General features: G+C 40.3%; 1 protein-coding gene across 7 annotated transcripts in view; it reads left to right on the plus strand.

The window, feature by feature from the left end:
- The window catches only part of Celf2 (CUGBP, Elav-like family member 2), a 310354-nt gene that overhangs the window by 12998 nt on the left and 282694 nt on the right, over positions 1 to 14662 (plus strand). The window contains exon 1 of one of the 7 annotated variants that reach the window (XM_013513696.1): positions 377 to 400. The exons of the other annotated variants lie outside the window; for them this stretch is intronic. The gene's annotated coding sequence lies outside the window, so the exon portion shown is untranslated. Of the gene's footprint in view, positions 1 to 376; positions 401 to 14662 lie in introns of those variants that run through there. 7 annotated transcript variants of the gene reach the window in all.

Genomic DNA, 14662 nt, shown 5'->3' on the forward strand with positions numbered 1-14662 from the left:
CGAGCGGCCGCGCCGCAGCCGGGAGCGGGTTCCGGGGCGCGCGTCCCGGCGCTCCGCCGCGGATCTGGCGAAGGGAGGCGGACAGACCCGAAAACACTGTTCTCGGCGATCGGTGAGGAATTGGTGGCGCGTCTGGGCTGCGGTTCACCCAGCGAGGGCGAGGACTGCTGCCCTGGGAGCCGGGCGGGAGGTCTCGCTCCGCGCTGAAGGCGCTCGCACCGTGTGCTCGCCCGCACTCGCGCGCTCGGAGGTGTCTGCGCCGTCCTGGGTCCGCGACCCGTTTCCCCGGCGGACGGCCTTCCCTGTGACGCCCGGTGCTTCTCCAGCGTGTTCAGCGTTGCGAGACCGCGATTCCCGAGGAACTCCGCTGTGGCCAGTTGTTCAGAGCCTTTTAGAAAAAGTGGGTGAGGACTGATAGAATCTGTTAAGCGTGAATTGTCCTTTCAGTTCGTGGCAAGGCTGCCCCCTGGCCTGAATACCCGCGTCAGGTTCGCTGTTTCGGCTGAGATAATCAGAGAGCAGAAATTAAAATATTATATTTCCTTTTGGCACTTTCCTCTGAGAAATTAATCTTGATGAGTTGTACTCCCATGGTACTTAAATCTCTGTCTCGTCCCCCCGCCCCTGGTCCCTTTATAGACTTGTTATGCGCGTTTGCACACGAACTAGTGTGAGGGCTTGGTGTGTTTTCTCCTGTCTGTCAGAGTGTGAGAGCTGAATGCAAGTGGATTGATGGGGATTTTTGAATTTACGGTCACCTGCTACTTAAGCGACCTTCCTATATCTGACAAATGAGCACTCTATGAATTTAAGGCATTAATGGCCTCTGAAAGATGCAGTCTCTTGTCAATTAAATTATGAATTATGAAAATTTAATTTGTCTTTTTCATTTGGTAGATGAATGTGGCTTGTTCAGACTCCTTGCCCTGAATAGAGCCTTTGTATCTCAGCCGTGGAGTTTCCTATAGGAATGCTAGTGTGGCTTCTACCCCGCTTCTCTTCCAAATGTTCCTTGTTTTCAAATGATAGCCTTTGGAGGCAAACCCAGGTTGTTTTCAGTACTTGTCAACTATTGCTTAGTTGAACTAAAAAACAGGCTGTGCAAATAATTTTACTATTTGTTTCCAAGATAATTGTTGTGTGTCTCTGTAGCCCTTAGAACATTTCCAAAATAGCTTGTAATTAGTTCATATTAAAGATTATATTTGGGGATAGAAGTGTGTTAAGAAGAAACATAACTTGAACACGCTTGAAACCCACCCAGGCGGTGTATTTTATGTCTCTACTCATGCCGTGGAAGATACCCGTGGATTTATTGTTTGGGGGACTGGTTGTCGTGTATGGTATATTGCCGTTTGCACTAAATTACAGTCTGCTGGATATTGGCCTATTCCTAAAAGGAACTTAAGTAAAGCGTAAGGGCTTTTCTAGTGTTGGTTTTCTAAAGCAGTGGAACACATTTCCAATGACGTTTTCCCACAAGAATATATTAGGTAAGTTTGCAAGATGTAATATGTTTGAGTTCTCAAGGCAGATGAAGAAATAGCTTTTGAGATGAGTTATTATACTTGATGGCCCCAGGAGCCATCCGGTGTTTAAAGAGCCCTGCTCATCCAAAGCTCAGTAGTGGGATAGAAGTGCTATAACATATGCTTCGGTTGGGAGGGCTTTAACATTCAGGACCAAGACTGTAACTGGATATGGACATTTCCAGATATCACCTACAACAAGCATCATCTAAATGGGAACTGTTTCTCCCCCCTTAGTTCTGTTTTAAACTGAGGCAGTTGGCTTTGGATTTGGGTTACGATCTTTCAGCTTTTTTTAAAGGAACATTTGTACAGAGTTTCTCAATGGTTTTGAATTTTTAGACAGCTGAGGAATAATGTCTTAGAAATAAGAAATTGTAGGTGGAAAAGTGAATGAATGCACCTCAAAGAGTATTAGTTTAGATTGTGTCTTTAGAATAAATACTGAAGAATATCCGTATTTAGAATAAATATGGATAAATTGAGATGAATTTGTTTTTTTCAGTCAGTAAATAGCCTTATTTAAAACAAGAAATGTCAACCTTATAGTAAATGTATCAAATTGGTGAATATCTCCCAAATTGTTTATCAGCATATAATTAAAGTGGAAAATGGGCCCAGGAATGTCATTGTTAAAGTTGGAAGGAGCTTTGGAAATGATTTCATCAGACCTCTTTTTTATAGATTAAGAAACTATCAGAGGAGCAATGTGATTAGTCCAAGAAGAAAAAAACTAACGACTTCCCATCAAAACGGCAACATGGAGTCCTTTGTGGAGCGCCGACCGTGTGCCAGGGGGTGTTGTTTACGCTCCGGTCTTCTGTGGATGCACGGGGTGTCTCTCACATGCGAGGGACGATGCAGGAAGGGCGTGCACGCCCAGCGCAGGGCGCAGGCCGTGAGGCTGTGTTTTCCTGCAGTGTATGTGCAGGTGTGAATATGGGTTATGTGCCAGAGGGGAGAGAGAGCTAAGTTCAGAAGTATGTGATAGGTTTTTATGAAACCAGAAAACCAAAATTGCCCCACAATGAGAATAAGGGAATTTTAAAAGAAATATATGTCACCTGTTTAGGGTTGATGCCTATGAAGTATCATTTTGTACACCCTAATTAGATTCAAATTCAGTTACTTTTGGTGTGCGAGATACCAGCTATATGAAGATTGGCATCAGTACCCCCCAAATACAGTGTTTAAAGTCTACTTGCAAAATGAAATTACAGATAATATACTCAGATGACTGACATTTATGGCCAGTTTTATGATTGCCATAAAAGGAAATTAAAATGAGAAGACAATTTAAAAATGCTGTGTATATGGTTCTTTAAGGAAATTTTTAAAAACATTTTTTTCGGGTGAGATTTCTCAATTAACAGTACAGATTTTTTAAAAAAATTTATGAGTACGTGTAACAGTGCACATTTTAGTATTTGGTGTTTCTGAGACCAAAAATTCATCCCAGATTGGCTTTTTAGAACATGAGTGTTATCTTTGATCCGGGCAGAGGTACTACTGTAGTTGTTAAGACTTGCTATTTAATTGTAACGCGCTGGATGGGGATTACTTTGGCATCTGTTGATGAGATGCATTGAACTGGGGAAATGAGTCCTACCTTGAAAGACAAAATAAAAAGAAGATAGGGTTTCAGACCTGAGCCTAGTAATTAAGATGCTATGGGACCATTTAGAATGTTTTCTACACCAGAGTGTTTTTCTTTCCCCCCTAACAGCTATACCAGCACTACCTTTGGCCTCTGAAGACTGCAAGTTTTACATAAATCCCTCAGTTTTGCACTTCTCTTTACCCTTTTCTTGTGGTTTTGTTTCTTAGAAGTTTTATTCACTTTTCATAAAAAGACAGGTAATGTTTTGGCATATAAAATCATCTGATGCACTTGAGTGTAGCCCATGATATGATCCAGCTATTGTGAAAAACATAAGGAAATGTTCATTGTTGAATATATATATATATATACACACATACACACACACACATGCATACACACACACACACACAAACCCAGGAGACCAAATACCATAACAGAATCAGATGGAATCTGATGTCATTGTTGAGTTTAAAAAAAAAAAAAAAAAAACCCTCATAAATGTTAATACTGTAAGCATCCCTTATCTTATTTGCATTTAAATGGAAAATGTTATACTTTTAACATATTTCAGGCAACTAAATTAGTAATGTGTTTACTTTCAACACTGAAGTTTACCCAAATGAAGTCATTATTTCCAATTTTGAGTATTACTATTGGAAGGTTTTGTTTCTTTAGGGGAGGGTCATGTTTTTGGTCCTTGTTTGTGGATTAGGGCATCACAAAGGGTTAGGTATTGCTCAGTGTAATATTTGCTTTGCAAAACTGCAGAAGGGAGGGCTTAGAAACCACTAATGATTTCCAGTTCATTAGCATCTACAAGTTCTCATGCCATCCTGTTTGTTTCCACTATCAAGGAGGCACCAAGTAATATAATGAAGCCAGCATCAGTGGTGTGCTACTTGTGTAGCAGTGCAGAAAATGTATTTTTAATTTTTCCTTAAGAAAAAGCTCTTGCTAAACCTAAGAGAAATGGAGCTGCACATTCCTGGAAAAACCTATGTGGGAAACAAAAACTAATTAGAGCAGTAAATGTGATACTCTCAGGTAATTGTAAAATAATTATTCCCCTTTAGCATCATCACCGTTTAATTGTGCCATCCAATATCCTTATTCTCTGAATCCAGATGTGAAGGGATGGAAACCTCCTCCCTCTCCTGGGAATGTCTTTCATTTAGTGTGAGCGTTAGGCTCCTCCTAAAGGACTTCTAAAAGAAAGGGGGAAACATTTAGGGAGGTTTTGAACAGCTTCCCTCTCCCCATTTGTTCTAAATCATGACAGAAAGTGATTACTCGAACTATTTTTATAGGAATACACTTCCAGTTATCCATTTGAAATGCCTTGTGTGAGCATATTTGAGATTTACACTTCTGCTTTGCCAACATAGAGTTTTATGAACGGTTTCTTTTATGAACTGCAGATTGTATATTATGTTCAGACACTGAGAGTGATGTTTCAAAATCAGCTGATAATTTAAAATCTAATGCTAATACATATGTAATCACATGGCTTTCAAAATGACATATGAGTGCAAATTCAGACTTTGGTGAAATTTTAATTACTCTATGTGAATGAATACCTCATAGCCAACTTACCAGCAAATTACTGGGCACATCTTTTTTCTCCTAAAGGTTTATGTAAATTCAGTTTAGGTTGTATTTCAGCTAAAATATGTTTCAGTTTATTCTGTACTTTTCTTCCAGGCTTATAGAGACTTCATGTCTGATTTCAAATAAAGAAATCTATTCTGAAAAGATCTTGGTTGAAATCATCTGTGCTTCCTTTAGGTCAGCAGCAGGGTAAGAGTCACCCATCTGGATGACTGATTGGCCAGGATTCCTTTCATAGTGCTAGTGTTTTAAAAATAGGGTATGTGTAATGTTTTGATTTTATGTTTCAGCAATTAAAGAAGTTTAAGAGGTTTGCCTCTTCATTTACACTCTTTGGCTCCCTCTGTTATAATCCTGGAAATGAAGTTCCCCCAGTCCCACAGCTGCTTTATCTGACATTTACAGGCTCAAATGGGACTACAGATTTCCTACTTTTACAGAAGAAGACTCACTACTCAGAATGCATTTAACTTCAGCTTATGGACAGTTTAAAACTTCTTGTAGTACCACCCAGTGTGTGCCTAAAATCCAAAATTCTGTGACTTTTTTATGATGAAAAGCTTGATTTTTATGCTGTTTCTTTGTAGGCTCATTAAATTTTAAGATGATAATTTTATGTCCTTTTCCATAAATTAATCTTTGCTTGTCCTGTTCTTCCTCTGGAGCAGAAGACTTACATTGCTTACATTGTCTTTATCTGACATAAAGAGAATCAGTTGATCCTTTCAGCTGAAAGAGCAAAGCATTTTGTTTTCTCTCTGGCGTGATCAGAAGGCATTTTGTGTGTATGTGTGTGTGTGTATACAGGCGCATATTTATAGGAGTCCATCTTCTTAATGGTCTTTGGTTATGAAAGTTGTAAAGTTATACAATATAACGTGCATTTGCAGAATATTACCATTACAGCTGGAATTTAAGATTTCAAAAGGTTTCACATCTTGACCCGCCATATACTGCAAATTACTGATCGTGGTAGAAAAAAGGTCTCAGGACCGTGTTTCAACTCTCCTTGCACAGAACCTCAGGTCAGCTTCTCTTAAATCTGGAAAAGTTCATTCTGGGGATCCTGTCACATCTTACTAGTAGAAAACTGAGACCCTTCCTGGTTTAGTGGCTTCTTCTATCCTTACCGTAAAGTTTTGAGCTCTGAGACCCTTCTTTTTCTCAGTTCTAGTTCTCAAATTCTTTTAGATTTAGAGTAGGAAGAAAAAAAGGAAGTTATAAATAGATAGATAAATCTAGACAGTAGTTCCTAAACTGTTTCTTTCTTTCTTTGTGGGGATAGCTGACACGGTTACCCTCCCTGTGCTTCTTTGCACCGGCGGTCATCTTATGTGCCTTTGGGACGTCACCGTCCCATTGCTTCCAGGCGCTGTTAAAGAGAGCGCTTGAAAGTTTGATTACTGGAAAGGAGTCCAGCATATAAAGTGAATATTTTTAAAAGGTGAGCAGTACAAGAGATTGATGAGTTTATATGGAGGGGATAAGAATAAATTGGTTTAAATCAACTTGAAAATGCATATAGACCTTCACGTCCAGTTGTCTCTTTGGAATCCAGAAGAAGGCACTGGGTTTCAGGCAAGTGAAACAAGTACAAGTTGAGATTTGACATTTCGTTTTTATTCTTGGAAAACCTTAGGGGAGTAATAAAAGGGGATAGCGTGAACAGCACAGAAAAGAAAGCATTCAGTTGGGGACTGCTGTAGATTTGTTTAGCTATTATTCTACTCTTTACTCCTCATTCTGTCTCAACCTAGACTCAGAGGGGACACAAATAGTACAGTTTTTCCCGAAGTTTCTTGATGCCTTGTGTTTTCCTGACTTAAACCTTTTACTTTAATCTTCTCTGATGCCTGTTTTATTGTCCTTTCCCTGAACAGTCTTCCTGAGTTTCAGGAGAAAGGGCCGCATCTGTGCCTAACTTAGCTCTCAGGTCGGAGCCTCGGAAGGACAGCGGGATCAGAATACCTACATCGTCACTGTCATGAACCCTGCTGAAGCAGCTGTGTGTTGCCATGCACAAAACTGTATTTTGACTTCCTGCATTATAGAAGGGGTGTTGAGTTTTCGGGTTGAGCGTAAGGGTAGCATATTTCAGAATGATTAACTTTATGGGTGTCTTTGTCTCGGCCAGCTATATTTGGCTGTGCTGCAGCTGTGTTTGCCTTCTCAAAATTGTCACCAGGAGGCCTCTAACTGCAATTATTCAGTTCAGTCAGTGCTGGTAACATCTTCCCTCATGACTCGCATTGTCCACCCAAGCATCCTTCCTCAGTGTCAGGCTTTAGAGATAACACAGGAGTCTTTTGAGAAGCCTGAATGCTGTTCACTGCTGTGGGCCTCACTCTCAAAGCAGTTTCTTCATGTTAAGTCTGTCTTTTATTGCATCATAATGTTATCTGTCACGATTCTTCTCTCTTTTCACACCAAGCTTGTATTTCTGTGTTTTCCTGACTTCCTCGTCCTCCTTTTCTTTTATGTTTGGATGTCAAAAAGTTGCTCCCAACATCTGTTGATGGGCAGTCTATCTTCCTCCTCGGTTTTACTCTAGAGCATTTTGAATGCATTCTCACTGACTTCTGGTATCTTAGAGGGTCCTGACACAGATAGTGGAGAGGAGACCAAGAGGCAAATTCGTTCTTTTTCTTTGATTGGCACTTGGTACAGAATTCACTTCTCTCTAGGGAAGAATTTAGGGATGTTTTTCTTAATACAAAAACCACTTCAATTCCATTGGCTGTTTGTGGGCTTAAGTTTTTAGATAGAAATAACTTCGTCTTTGATACTTGCCCTGGATGTAATAGAATGGAACCCTTAGAGACACCAGGGTCTCTAAGCAGTGGGGCAGACATGTGCCTCGTAGCTAGGTGTCCTGTACTAGGCAGCTGCCTCCGTTACATTCTTAGTTTGGCTTCTGATTTGTTTCCTTCTGTTTCTTCAAATCAGTTGATTTGTCAAGATTCCCCATTGAGGAAGTAAGGATAATAAAATGCACTTTTTATTTATCCCACAGTATTATTGTGAGACTAATATTGGGCAAGGAATGACAACATCAATATTTTATAGTTTCATAGTACTTAAAACTGACCAAAAATTCACCTGTGTTTCCTGGGAGACTCAAATATAATGGAACTTCATTACAACTGAGCAGTTAAAGTTTCTTGCCTCGGAACATTCGTGCTTTGACGTCTCAGGCAAAGACTTGTAAAGCGGTATTGCTCCCTGATCAACTTTCAGAAAATGCTGGGTCCCCAGGACAACTTGATGAAGACTGATTTTTTTTTTCCCTTTCTCTTTTGGCAAGATGATTGAGAACTAAGATGCAGTTCATATTCCACCTGTGAACTTTGGTCAGACTCCGCATTCTGGGATGGGGCAAACCAAAAGCAGTGTCTGCATTCAGTGTCCCCAGATGTGCATTGTGAAGAGCCCATTTCTACATCCACTGACATAGGCATTGATTCTCTTATGGAAAGAGGATCAGCCATGTAATGTGAAGGCTGGGTCTCACGTAATAAGAATCCTAACCCTAGCAAAAACCCAGCTGTCAGGAAAGAAGTTTTAATGATAGGCATATGGAGGGAGACGAGTGTAGACCCAGCAGCCTAATGGCCTCATTAGGTGCTTGAGCCACCGAATACCTGTGGAGAGTATGTGAGTCTCTGGAGAATTGCTTTGTGATGTGACACAGGGTAAGACAGTGGGCACCCTGTGTTTGTTCTCTGCACCATCTGAGTAGTGCCCAGCTGCAGGGTGGATCCAAGTTACTCTGTTTTTGTTCTTAATAAACAGGCACTTCCTTCTCCTGCCAAAGCTGATAGGCTGCTTAGAGTCTGAAGAGATCAGGGCAGCAGTATAGTGTGCAGTTCTGCTTCTAATGTTGTTGGTCACCTGCTTTATTTATCAGCTGTGATCAGGCTTCAGTTTGGAAGCCTAAAGCCTAGGGTGTGAGTCCATTGATTGGGGAATATTCTCCATGTGGGGCTGGGGAATACTTCATACCCACTGAGGCTAAGAGTATGAGGACAAACTCCAGGTGGTACATGTGACCTTCAAAACCCAGAATCCTTTGCTTCAGAGAGCAGAGAGGTATGCATAGGGGCGAACCAGGGATGGACTTGGCTGAAGGCAGAGGGGACTTTGGCAGTGTCGGTGATTACTGTTGTTTCTAGGTTTGTTGGGAAAGGAAAGCGAGATCTGTGGCTGAAAGCTGGCCAAGTCTTTAGAGAAAGGGGCCAGCTGCACAGATACTACAAATGTTTTTGTACAAATTAATTGGTACGTTGTAATCAACACATTTTATTGGTGGCAAAGAAGTCTAATTAGCCTTATAGGCAGATTTTCCATTGGGCCAAGGTTTTGTGACCAGTTATTGTAAAAAGTAACCAAAATTGGATTATTTTGTCAGACAAAAAAGTTGTATTATAGTCACACCTTTATTTTGCCTCTGTCTTGTTTTGCAGATGTGCTCATATCCTCGATCCAAATTTATTTCTATTTCTCTGTTCAATAAAATAATTATGCAGACCCAACAGCCAAAATAATATTTCCTATCATGAACAAAACTAATTATTTGACAACCATATACTTCCTTTCAGTGTGTTTCTTTTAATTCTGATCATTAACACTTTAAGGGGTGCCAGCATTCTATAAATAATTTTCCAAAATATTTTATTATCTTAGTTGTAGATTTAGGATGCACCAGGGGCTAGCCATTGGCTAAAAAAATTCACATCAATAATCTTCAGAAAAATTTTGAAGAAGAAGTTGTCATTCCTATGTTTCAAATGAGAAGCTCAAGATGAGGTTCCATATGCTGAGGGTCCTGCAACCCTGAGCTTGTACCTGTTCCAGATATTTACAAAACCTGAAGTCCTTCTACCATATCTTCTTGCAGTTTGGCCCGAAAGTGCGTATAAGTCTTTTGAGGGATTTTTCACATTTAGCTGAATGTGTGGGTTTTGAACATGAAATCTAGTTTCTTACCAGTGACCCTAATGCTTTCTCACATACTTTACTTTTTCTCAGTTTTCTTTTCATTTCATAACTTCATTGATTTCTGAGTCTAGAAGGCAAGAGTGTTCTAGGAGACGTCAGAGGAAAGGGAGCCAAAATGTTGTCAAGGTCTCTCAATGCCCAAGGCATGTTCGCAGTTACTGAGAAAAAGAAGCAGTTCACTTGGAATGCGGTGTTGATACTTAGCCTCCATTTATAATAATAGTGTGTTTTATGAAGAGGTCTCTTTTGAGGATTTCACTAGACAACTGACACACATCCCTCTCCCCCCCCGGTTTTTTCCCAACTTCTTAATTTTTGGCAAATAATTCAGGTGAACACGGGGTGCTTATAACCCATACTGTGCCCTCTCGTGAATTAGAAAGGCTCTCAGGTATTGTTTGGTCCTCACGGACTCCCTTAGTAGGTGACTTTATGCAGCATCCTTTTATCTTCTCTTGTGGGTCACATAAGCAGGCAATATAATAAACGAGCCTCTAAGTGAGATACGAATGGATGGTACGATTCACAGCTACGACCCACTCATATACGGAAGCTGGTCCGCTTCAGCTGTCACTTCCCTTTCAGCTTCTGCATAGCTTTTGCTCAAGTGCGCAGACAGTTGATAGGATCACCAGTTTTCAGCAAATCATCCATTTCCGCCTTGTGTCGATACTCAATGGAAAGGAAAGGATAATAGAAAAGCTGAAGTGGAATTCATACATGGGTTAGTCTAACCCACTATTTCATGCCAGATATTAACGTGTAGAAATGCCTCTACTCTTGGCAGAAGACACATGCTGTAACCTAAGAGGATATGATTTGAGTGGAGTTTTCATGCCCTGCGTGCTCATTGTATTCTTGCTACTGATGCAAACATTATCTATAATTACATTTTCAAGTGACTGAAAATTGCAGGCTTTGTTGAACAAAAATACAGCCAAAGAATGGGATGTATATCCACTCCACCCTCATTATAAGGCTTTGAGAAATCAGACTATAAGGCCCAATACCATGGCTCGCAACTACATGATACCAGCTCCATTCTTTGGTGTTTGAACACTTTGTCAAATGCTGGGTTCCCAGTGAAGATTGTATAATTGGAGGAAGGTGCTATTACGCCTTTGCACTTTTGCTCCATTGTTGTCTGAGTCACAGTAGCATCTCCTCTCACCAGTCCTCTTTCTAGGACATAAAACAAGAAGCCACAGTTGGATTTAGATCAAAGCATGGAGGACAAAGTTGAGAAAGTTGGTTGAGGTGAGGACACCATTGCCTTCCAGAGGCAGGTACAGTTACATCCCTGGGATCCGATGCTGTCTTCACACTCCAAGCCACTTGCAGAGGGCTGAATTGGAAAGTTTGTTCCTGTGGGGAACTGCTATGACATGGACTCTCCCCTTGACCTTATATCCTGGCTGTGGTACAGGAAAAATATTTTGGCTAATTTTATTCTTTTAGACAAAAGATCCTACTTCTACTTTGAGTGAAATCTTAAACCACCTGGAAGTTTAAAAAGAATCTGACATGTTACACCTTACTCATTTAGTGAAATAGAACATGTCCCTTGGTTTTTGGATGGAGAACTAGTTGGAGGAGGAAGTTACGATGACGTTGTCGTCATAATTTTGTTCCTAAGGCATTTTAAGTTTATTTAGTGTTTTCCAGGCCCTTACTAGAGCCCACTTTCCAGGCCCTACTAGAGCCCAAACTCTTCGGGAAAGTAAAAAGCAAAAAACAAAACAAAACAAAAAAATTGCTTTGAAGGCTGTACTACAAAATAGAAGTGCAACAAACACTTGACCAAGGTTGCTCAGAAAACCCACAGACTATTCTGTTGTCATCATAGAAATGTTTACTGTATCACAAATCATAAATGATTAAAAATCCATTTGGGTCTATTGTATACATAATGAGTTGGGTATTTCCCAGTATGTATTTTGTGTTACTTTTCCCACATTCTATAGACTGTAATGTATGTTGGGTCTCATAACATAAAGGGCTCTAGCATAAAGGTTAACAGTTAGATTCAGTGTTTTTAGTATTCCTAGAGCTGAAATAAGCTAACTTTGAGGTCTAGATAAAAAGTCTATGTTATAACACACATCAACGGTCTTTGCAGTTTTAAAAATGTAAATGCATTGCTGTAGCTTTGGAAGCAGGTCTTGGCAGTCAAAATTATGAAGGATAGTTTCCATAATATAATGGCCCAATTGTAAGGTAGCAATAAGGGAAACTTAATTTTTACATTTCATGAGTTCCCATTGTAAATTACAAATACTTTCTTTAATGTTTAGGGCCCTTTTTTTGACAGGTTGTTTTTATATCTCTAAGTGCCTGAGCTTTTGATAGCTTGGATTCTTAGCCAATCAGCAAAACTTGCTTTAAGAAATGTAATTAGCCCAGAACCAAAGTAAATTAGCTTTTAAGGTTATCTAATTCTCAGGGTTTCTTGTGTGCCTCTGCAGTAGCAAATTGATTCACTGTGGTCTTGTAAATACAGTGCCAGTCAGAAAATACACGGCACTTGTACAGTTTGTACGGCAGGTTGAAGAGTTAAAATTAAGTGGGACGATCAAGTTTAGGATTTGAGTCACAACTAACCTATTATTTGGCTGAACTATCCATTGTTTGTTGTCATGTGGGAACGGCCTACACATTTTCTGCATGTGAGTCCGTTCCTGTATTGTGTGTGTGATGTCTGTAGTAAATGAAAGTTGTGGGATATTTGAAGCATTATTCTTAACAGATGCTCCAAGTCTAGAAGGTTCGTACTGGGCTGGATGTTTGCTGGCTGATTTAGAGGTTACAAGATGCTATACGGTGTGACAATAGTTCTTAGATTATAAGCATTGCACGCTGGGTTCCTCTGAGCTATAGCCTGTGGCTATTTTTTGTCTATTTTTCCTTCAGGGAGACACTAGTTTAAAAAAGAAAGATCTGCACTTTCCTGTTATTTTAAGCGGTGTTGGATTAAATAACTCATTGGGACATAAATATTTAACTGTTTCAATTTTCCAAAGACCTTCATGCCTCACTTTATAGCTCAGATAAGGTAGATACTGCAACAATGCTGCATCATTTTTTGCTACATCTAGAGATCCCTTAAAAACATTTCATATATTTATTATCAAGTGCACAGGTGGAAGTGTAATCTTTTGGTGGAAATGTGCATATATGTTCATACTTCTGTGATCTTGGCCATTGGATTGTAGAATCCAGTTAGCTTGTGTTGGCAGAAACTCAACATTAATCAAAACAGGGACACTCTAGCTCTTTTCTGTATGAAAAAGCTACAGGAGTAAGTAGTGCCGGTCTCCATTAGGCCATACTGGATCTGGCATGGTTCACAAAATTAATTTGCAAGCAGGGAAGACTAGATTTTTATCTCGTGGATCCTTTTGCTCCCTGAACTTTCTTTAAAAGATCTCTTTAATTTGACGTCAGATTGAGATAGAGACTAAGGAGGCACAGGACAGTGAAAATACAAAGATGGGATGGCAGCCACTGAGTTGGCATTCCAGATGTGAGCCCCGATTCTTCTTCATGCTCCTGGTGGTCAAGACTCTGTATCTGTCCTGCTGTGCAAGGGTATTCCCAGTTTAAACCTATTGTCTTGGTGTCATCATTAATAATCATTTACTCTAAAAAGTGTCCCAATTTGGGTGGTAGGTTATGGGGTCCCTCCTTCACACTCTCTGACCCTGTATCACTGCCTTCCTTAAATACACACATGCGCCAGTTATTGAAAGTCTGTATATGCACAGGAATGACCCAAACCCTTCTGCCCAAATGGGTGTTAGAGTTCTCAAGTGATGAGGAGAAGGAGTTTCTAGCCTCTCCCATCTACTTCCCTACCGCGGTCCTGGAAAAGAGAGAAGCTATTCAAAATTTAGCCAGCTTTTATTTAGTGTTTCTCATTTATTGCATGTATTAGCACCATGCTGGCTACTTTGGGATGTGCGTTCACTAGCTCGTGTTTTTCTCTCACTCATATCTCGTGTGCTGGAAATTCTTGTGTGCTGCTGTCTGAGTGCCTTTCCTCCGGCACTTGGGTTCCAGAGATAAGTGGTTCGGAAGACCTTTTCATGCGGTTCAGTTAAATTCATGGAATCGTGTTTCTCCGTTCTGGAACGCCCAGGCACTTGTGATGACTTTCAGCTCCAAGGTGATCACAGCCAGGAAATGATCCGGTGATACTGCCTTTGTTTTCACACTGCCCACGGTGAAGCAGAAGAGTTCAGCCAGGTTATAACGACCCCAGAGCGGGCGGGTATATTTTTGAAATTTAATCTCAGGGATACTCTTTTGCTGTATGATGCTGTAAATGTGCTCTTTCTCAGACAGTGTTAGAATTCCAGAGGATTTGTTGTAATATGTGTGTTTAAAATTGATTTCCTGATTTTTACATTTATACCCAGCTGTTTGTTATTCAGTTCAGCCATCAGCATCTGAGTCTCAATGGACCGTGTAATGTGCAGCTGTAGCCAGATGTAATGCTTCCGCTCCCTAAATGTTTCTGTTAGAAGCTTAGAGAGGCAGGCTAAATACTGCTGATAACCATGTTGCCTGCATTAATTTACTCTCTGGAGCTACACAGATTCTGCTTGGCAATTTTATTTCACGACCAGCAAGCAGAGCAGTGTTTGTGATCTCCAACCCTGGTAGTAATGTTGACACTGTATATCAAGTCTATCTGCACTGATATGAAAGGTACTTGTACAGCTAATTCAAACTGCAGGAAGCTGTCTGCGCTGCATACGTAAATACTCTAGAAGCAAGCTTGTGCTTAAGAAATATCAGCCAGGATTCAAATCAAACCTTTGCCTCGCTTAAAATAGGTCCATAAACTAGTCTCTTGGGCAGAAAATTTCGTAGGAAAAATAATTTCAGGATCATTTCTCTTTAGCCTGTAGTCAAACTTTGA

The sequence above is a fragment of the Chinchilla lanigera genome, unplaced genomic scaffold, assembly GCF_000276665.1.
Source record: "Chinchilla lanigera isolate Chin_1 unplaced genomic scaffold, ChiLan1.0 scaffold00020, whole genome shotgun sequence".
Lineage (NCBI taxonomy): Eukaryota > Metazoa > Chordata > Mammalia > Rodentia > Chinchillidae > Chinchilla > Chinchilla lanigera.